The sequence below is a fragment of the Balaenoptera acutorostrata genome, chromosome 7 (genome assembly GCF_949987535.1).
Source record: "Balaenoptera acutorostrata chromosome 7, mBalAcu1.1, whole genome shotgun sequence".
Classification (NCBI taxonomy): Eukaryota; Metazoa; Chordata; class Mammalia; order Artiodactyla; family Balaenopteridae; genus Balaenoptera; species Balaenoptera acutorostrata.
The window spans coordinates 54,176,742-54,185,170 of record NC_080070.1 but is presented as its reverse complement, the minus strand read 5'-3'; the positions used below and the strand labels follow the sequence as shown (position 1 = coordinate 54,185,170).

General features: G+C 39.0%; 1 pseudogene; it reads right to left on the bottom strand.

Annotated features, from left to right (window-relative positions):
- Positions 1–5,432: 5,432 nt before the first annotated feature.
- LOC114236409 (DNA-directed RNA polymerase III subunit RPC6-like) lies at positions 5,433–5,939 on the bottom strand (annotated as a pseudogene).
- Between the last annotated feature and the right edge of the window lie 2,490 nt (positions 5,940–8,429).

Genomic DNA, 8,429 nt, shown 5'->3' with positions numbered 1-8,429 from the left:
AAATTAATTCAGAATTAAAAGTTTTAAAAAGAGAGAAGGCTACGTAGGAGAGGAGGAACTGTTCCTGCTGACGAGGAGACACAGAAGGAAACTGAGGGTTCAGTGTTTCGCAGAGACAGGGAGAAACATGTTATTTTAATCAAAATCACGTCTCTTCCTTATGTTCAAAATAAGTAATTGTTAAATGCAGTGATATGATATAGCATTTTAACTTATTTGAAAATGTCATGAATTACAGAGGGTTTTTTCCCAATTAGGCTTTTTCAAAATATGTTTAAAATGTTTATGTTTTTTTTCTTTTATTTCCAGGGCAACAAAGTATTTCCATCTTTTCTATAGATTTTGTTCTATGGGCAGGTTTTTCTTAAATTTTTGAGAGAATTTTTTTTTTTTTTTTGAGGAGGGAGCATATATTTTCCAAAAAGAGTTTTAAATGTAAATACCAAAACACACCCGCTAATTCTTAATGATTAGTAACGTTTGAATTCCTTTGGAATTTCAGTTAACTGTGCATCCGGTTGTTCTCTGGGGTGGCGGCCTGCCCTAGCTCTTCAACTTGCAGCTTGAATCTGCTCTGCCCATTGGAAGAGTGCTCAGTGGATAAACCAGTGCGGAGCAGCTGTGACGTGCTGTGTTTTTATTTTCAATCAAGGGCACAATCTCCTTTGGCAGCATAAGGGACACTTTTTAATTTTGTCCAGTTATTAAAGGTATGGCACTTAGATACATGAGTTAACTGGTTCCATATTTCTCATGTGTTCCAATCACATTTTAGCATCTTCAAGTGACTGGTACCTGGAACAGCCACCCAACTGACCTATTCCTTAATCTGGCATTAGCAGAGGGAAGAATATAATTGTGAGACTGAAACAGTCTAGTCTCTGACACCATTTTCTCAATTTTTAAAAAATAGTACTCAACCTGTGCTCACCTGAGGTTTCTTGGCAATTCAGTTCTTAAGTCATAGAGGGACAACTGTGAGAGATGAGGAAGGCGGAAGAGGAAAGCCAAGACGATCAGATGATGAAGGACCTGACAGGCAATGCTAAATGCACTGAGAACTTTAAACTTGAACTGGATGCATTGAGGGGGGCAGGAAATGGTAGCAGGCATGGGAGTGGTTAGAGCAGACTGACATCTTTAAAATCTAATTGGATTACAAGCTTCATTTTCAATACGCAGATAAACCTGAGAGGTTAAGCCTTTGCCACTCAAAACTTGCTGTGCGTTATTTTGATCAGCTCAACACAGGGCAACTGGAGAGGACTGGGTTTTGAGGAGGTGGAGGTGGTCATTGCTCAAAACAGATTGTGTGTAGAGCCTGCTGTCTACAGTATGTCACTCCTGAAAAGTGTCCCCTGTCACCTTCAGCAAATGTTGTAAATTGTATACATCTAAGAGTTTAAGGCCAGTATGCACGATTTTGCCCCAGGATATGGTCCTAAAACAACTATCTAGGCTCCATTTTGAAAAATTAAATCAATTATTTGTGGGATTAGACTAACTGGAATATTACTGAATCAAAAATTATTATATGCGGGGTCCTAAACATATAACCTGGCTCAGAACAATACCTAACCTAACCTGCTCACACCACCTCTTCAAAAGAGCAAATCTTTCCCTGATCAAAAACTACTAAATACAATACCACTGCACTTTTAAAAGCAGGATTTCAAAGAACAAAGCCAGGACTTGTCTGTAACCTGAATTGTCTTTTCAATCTGTTACTTTGCTGAACTTTAAGAATATGTAACTTACTGTCATACAGAGTAAGTCAGAAAGAGAAAAACAAATATTGTATATTAACACATATATGTGGAATCTAGAAAAATGGTACAGATGAACCGGTTTGCAAGGCAGAAATAGAGACACAGATGCAGAGAACAAATGTATGGACACCAAGGGGGGAAAGCAGGGGGGAGGGGTGGGTGGTGGGATGAACTGGGAGATTGGGATTGACATATATACACTAATATGGATAAAATAGATAACTAATAAGAACCTGCTGTATAAAAATAAATAAAATAAAATTCAAGAAAAAGAAAAAAAAATTTTTTTTCTTATTTCCTATACATCATTTCCTGAAAAAAGCCAAATGTCTTCATGATATCTTTATAAGCAACTCAAGTTTGGAAGTGGTAATTTGTGTATACAGATTATGCTCAACAAAGCATGAATCATATAGATCCCATTATGTGATTATGCAAATAAACACTAAATATACAATTACAAGCATACATGGGCAGTGAAATTTAATTAATTATTATGACAGCTCACTTGCCAAATGTAGTTTTATTAACTAACCATCCACAGATGTGTCTCCTCTCAATTCATTTACATTTTAATACCATGTAGAAATGATAAAGTATTGTAACAACAGATGATAAAAACAGATGGAATAAACATAATTGAACCCAAGATAATTTACATAGGTTTGAACTGAACAGTTTGTATATTTAAGCCAGTCTTAAATGCTTTATTCTTGTATTGTGGCTATTTAGGAAGAACTTCACACACACACACACAAAGACATTCAAACCAGCCAAGGACATTTACAAATGCATATTTAAAGGCTATTAAGTAGCTTTTTTAATTGATGAGCAATCACTAATTATATCTGAAGGTATAAATATTAAAAGAAAAAAGTGATCAAAAAGATCAGACATCGTAACCTAGAGATTATAAAAATTATCAATAAACATTCATGCTAAGTAAAGTAAACATTTGACAAATGACTAGGTATAATTGAAAATCTCAGCCACTTATAGATTACATTCTCCCCTGGAGGGCTGCATTCAAAACTTCAATAATTAAAACAAAACAAAACAAAACAAAACAAAACTTAAATAATTGATGATCTTTCTAAAGAAGAATCTAAAACCATCAGAATCACTTCATTCCATTCCAAAAGAGTATTTGTACGTGTGTACGTGTATTTGCATCACCAAGTCTTTTAATGGGCATATATTCGAATTGACATCCAGGACTGTTACTCCCATTTGTTCGAAATTCCATCAAATAAGATTGCAATTACATTAAAAAGTCAATATTGGGGGCATCAGACTTCTCTGATGTCCAAATGGTGAAGAAAATTTCTTCTTGTTTGTCAAAAAAGATTACAGGAATAGGATAGGACATGACCTGGTTACCAGAATATAAGTGCTCAGCAGTCTGTAGAAAGCCTCCCTCCCCCCTGATTATATCATATGGTGTTCCTGGCAGAATCCTCCGTTAGCGGGAAGCAGAGGGTTAGAACTGCGTGGGCTTCAAATCACCTTCGCTCTCCTTCAACAGTTATTTTAACCATAATTCATTTCTCGGGTGGTATTTTCACCGTTCATACTTTACTTCTACTATTATGTGCATGGTGCTAAAAGAAAGAGCCTAAGATTGTGTGAATAGGAAAAGAGCATTTTCTAAAACTGAGTTATTTTATAGTCAAGTAAGAGCTTTTTAAAAGAAGTTAGAGTAGGTATTTCTATGTAGGGCTTCATTCTGCCCTACTGCAGAAAAATGACTTTTCATCCCTTGCTTGCCTTTGAGACTCAGAGATATATGAGAACTGGGCTTACCAGAAAAGGCCACGTGTATCTGATGGGAGGCAGCAAGGCTGATCAATATCGCAATGCCAATAGAAAGGGTCCTCTTAAGCTACACCGTCTAGGGCCGAAGGCACTGGCTGGTGACTACTCAGCTGCAAAGATGTAATTGAAGATATAATTTAATTAGAAGAAGCAGAACTGAAGTGGGTTTTTTGGGGGGTTTTATTTTTTGTTTTATTTTGAAACTTACAAGAAATTATACAGCTAAGCAGGTACAGTGAAATAGCCTCGCTAGAAAGAGAATGATAGTTAATATTTATACAATAAAATCACATCTTATCCCTGGGCCACAGTCACCATTTGTGCTTGAGTTAAGTATAGTGGCTTATTTTTTAATTTCCAATTATATCTTTGAAATAGAAAGATACAACGGAGTCTGGAAAATGGATCGCGTCTCCCCACACCCACACTACAAGCCCACGTTCACTGCCTTTGCAACCCCTTCCTTTACCACTTTCATGCTCATCTCATGTCATCAAGAAGCTTCTTCAATGGTTAAAAGTAAAGTAGAATGGTTGGGATGAATCAGATACACAAAATATCTAACTGACCTCATTAACAACTTAAAACTTGGGAATTCTTGAGCCTTATATTTATAGCTACTTTATTTATTTATTTCTTTATTTTTGGCTGTGTTGGGTCTTCGGTTCGTGCGAGGGCTTTCTCTAGTTACGGCAAGTGGGGGCCACTCTTCATCGCGGTGCAGGGACCGCTCTTCATCGCGGTGCGCGGGCCTTTCACTATCGCGGCCCCTCCCGTTGCGGGGCACAGGCTCCAGACGCGCAGGCTCAGTAGTTGTGGCTCACGGGCCCAGCTGGTCCGTGGCATGTGGGATCTTCCCAGACCAGGGCTCGAACCCGCGTCCCCTGAATTAGCAGGCAGATTCTCAACCACTGCGCCACCAGGGAAGCCCCGAGCCTTATATTTAAAGTCCTTGGAAAATATGCATTGTTGCCTTATCTTTCCTCAAATAACCATAAAAAGGCCTTAAAATCTTGATAAAATTTTCTGGGGATTATAGTACTTTTCTGTATTATATACTATTAAGCCACTGTTATTGTTAGCAATAAAAATTTTGCGTCTTCATAAATTAAAAAACATTTTTTGTAACACTAAGTCTATATTCTCTAAAGTGTGATTTCTAATAACTTTGATACCTATAATGAACTGAGTAAGTTACATTTGATGGTGACATCACACCACCTTTGTGCCAGTGTTCAAAAACTGGGCAGAAACCTCAAACCAGTGGCCTGTATGACTGGGTTGACGGATTTGAACAGGTTCCTTAGAGTCACATTCTGTCTCCACAGTCACGTATGCCTGCATTTTCAGTAATAATTGTCATCCCCACTTTACCACCACAAATACATGTGTTCAAAATGGTTTCAATGTCCTCCATGGAAAACACTACCTTGTAAATTTCTTGTTCATAGGTATATTTCCAAACATTAATAATGATATAAGTGAATTATCTCTATCATGGAATCCTATTTTTTCTTTCATTCATAGAAATTTTTTTTTTTTTTTAAGAAATTCACGTTCTTTTATTTATTTATTTATTTAGGACTGTGTTGAGTCTTCGTTTCTGTGCGAGGGCTTTCTCTAGTTGCGGCAAGTGGGGACCACTCTTCATCGCGGTGCGCGGGCCTCTCACCATCGCGGCCTCTCTTGTTGCGGAGCACAGGCTCCAGACGCGCAGGCTCAGTAATTGTGGCTCACGGGCCCAGTTGCTCTGTGGCATGTGGGATCTTCCCAGACCAGGGCTCGAACCCGTGTCCCCTGCATTGGCAGGCAGATTCTCAACCACTGCGCCACCAGGGAAGCCCTCATTCATAGAAATTTAAAACACTGTTGTTATGGCACTTCTACAAATTCTGATTCAAACCTTTGGTTTGCTGTAACAGGCTCCAGCGATCAGACTACAGACTAAGTGGCATATTCAGCTTCTTTGGGGCTCTAGGGAGTTAATAGGTGTGTTCATTTGTTTTGATTTGTTTGTTGTTGTTTTACTTTCTAGTTCTTCAGCATTTCTGTTGATTTCTGTTCAGAGCAAATTGTGTCAGATATCCTAGCTCTACATCTTCCGTGATTTGATATGCTAGTTTCTCTTGGTCATCTGAGTCCTTCCATTTACCAGCATTCCAATTCACACATAGTGAGAGGTTTCTGGACAACCAGATCCCTCTGCTGCATTCCGTAAGAGACATTTCATTCTGAACTACTTGGTCTGTGATACCTTAAAGGAAACTGGGGACATGATTCTATAAACCTATTATCTATTTCAATTGGATGCATGTCCATTCATGAAGGCTGATCCCTCACCTTCAACTCAGCCATAAACTAACAGTCCTGAGTCTTCAAAGTCAGTGATGTCACTTATGTCTACCGTATGCTAATATGAGATACCTTCCCGGGTCTGTGCTTAACATGCCTTGTGTCATGATCTGACCATTGCCCATCCTCAGAATTCACCTCTCAGTGTCCTCCTGCTACATTATACTCCAAGCCCCTCTGGCCACCTTGCTTTCCTTTAACAAAGAAAGCTCATTCCTGCTTTAGAGCTGCTACAATTGCTGCTCCTAGAAATCTCTACTCCAAAACCTTCCTAACTTGCACCTTCCTACCACTTAAGTCTTAAATGAAATGTCAGCAGTGCCTTACCCGATTTCTCATTCAGAATTAGTATCCCCATCTCCACACACCCATCATACACAAATAAGGACGTTCCAGAGATGGTAAGGGGTTCCCAATAGCAGGTAAGAATGACTAGCAGCTTAAGCTGGTAAACATGCCATTAATTTGTAAAGACAAAGCTCTGAATGTTAATAAACTTTTTCAGAGTTTCAGACGTTGACATAAGGCTCGAGTCTTAACTTTTTCATAATATAGTTTTGAAATGCCCTCTGTAACAGAATAATAATCCATACTATTTTCATGATAAGGTCATTTAATTTCATTTTAATTCTTTATAAAACAGCATTTTGTGTGAGAACGTTCATGAGATGAAGAATAAATCTGAAACAGTTTGTGAAGGCACCTAGCACTGTGCCTAGAACATAGCAGATGCTTGATAATGCTTGTTGACCGACTACACAAATAGCATCTTTTAAAATGACAGTTATATTTTCTAACAGGCCTGGGGTCACACAAGTCAACACTGCAGTATGAATTAAGGGGAGCTGAAATGAGGTACGGCCACAAAATCTCTCTCCCGCACTGATTCTACCAACAGAGTGTCATTCTGAAGTCATTCCTTTCCTTTCCATTAGAGACCTCTTTTTGAAATGCAAGACTTCAGGAAATTGTAGCAAACCCCTGTTGTGTTGTATATTCAGGCTCTCTTCTGCAGGAACCACCCCCCTCTTGACCCCAACCAATAGGGGAACTCCTAGAAGCCAAGTGTCTATTACATTATGTGATTTTTCCCTAACTAGGCTAGTCAGACTTGTTCTTCCAGGAAGTTAAAATTCTAATCTAAAAGACACAAAAACTGGGAATTTTGAATCTTGTTCAGATCAACAGCAGAGCTTTAGATCTGTCCAATACAATAGCTACTAGTCACAGGTGGCTCTTTAAAATCAGATTTCAATTTCAGTGAATTAGAATTAAAAATTCAGCTCCTCAGTTGCATTAGCCATATTTCAAGTGTTTGATATTATACAGCATTTCCATCATCACAGAATATTCTATTAGACAGAGGTGCTTTAAAGCAGGGCTCAACAAACTACAGCCCATAGTCCAAATTTTTTTTGACAATCCATAAGATAAGGAGGTTTTTTCATTTTTAAATAGTTGGAAAAAATAAAAGAAGAAGATTCTAGGATGTGAAAATTATGTGGCATTCAAATTTCAGAGTCCACAAATAAAGTTTTATTGGAACATAGCCATGCTCATTTATTTACATATTATAGATGGCGCTGAGTATTTTTGACAGGTCGTATGACCAGCAAAGTCTAAAATATTGACTATCTGACCCTTTATAGAAAAAGTTTGCTGACCTCTGCTCTAGAGGGTGGTGCTAAGGTCTCCAAACCTGTCTCAGATTCTGAAAGGTTATGAGGAGACCAGATAACACTTACACTGAAATGCCAATGATGTGTCAGGTACAGGGAATGTCTTTTCATTTCTGTGTTGAAGGTTGGAAAGGAGAAGGACCACTGCTAAGAGTATGTGTTGATATTGGGGGGATTAAAGGGGAAGAACGTCTTCTTCCCCAATACCAACGGACAGGTGTGAGAGCATCACATTTTACTGTGCTAACCGCAGTGTGCCCAGGTGCGCCAGAGCCAAAAAGCAGAGGTGAAAAACTGAATGCCCTAGCGTTTCTCTAGTCTAAACAAGAGGCTCCTAGATTTCCTCTGTGAGAGTCCTGCTAAACTCCCTTTACACGTGAGCACGGTACCAACACTCTCTGCCGCTGTACAGCTAGACATACAGGCCAGAGCTGATGGGCCTCAAGCCAAGTGTAAGCGTCATCCGAGTGGAAAACACGCAACAGCATCCTGGGTGAGCTGTGAACTCCTCCCAACACTGAAAGGAGGCACACTTATTGTGTGTGTTTCTTGAAAAGATTTCATTACAAAAGGGTAATTGACACAGTCAAGAAATGGCCAGGGTCATCCACACTATAGGAGTTAACAATTTCCTGGGATTTGCCCATAAATTGACAGAAAAAGGGGATCCCAGGCAGAAGGATACAAAAGATCAAGATAGAATTCCTGAAATGGGTACAGAGATGAAAGTGTCTCGGGGCTCAGAAGAGAGGCTGTGCTTCATGGAAATTCTGGGTCACTTGCTGTGACAAGTAACTCTCAGCTCAGGACTCAC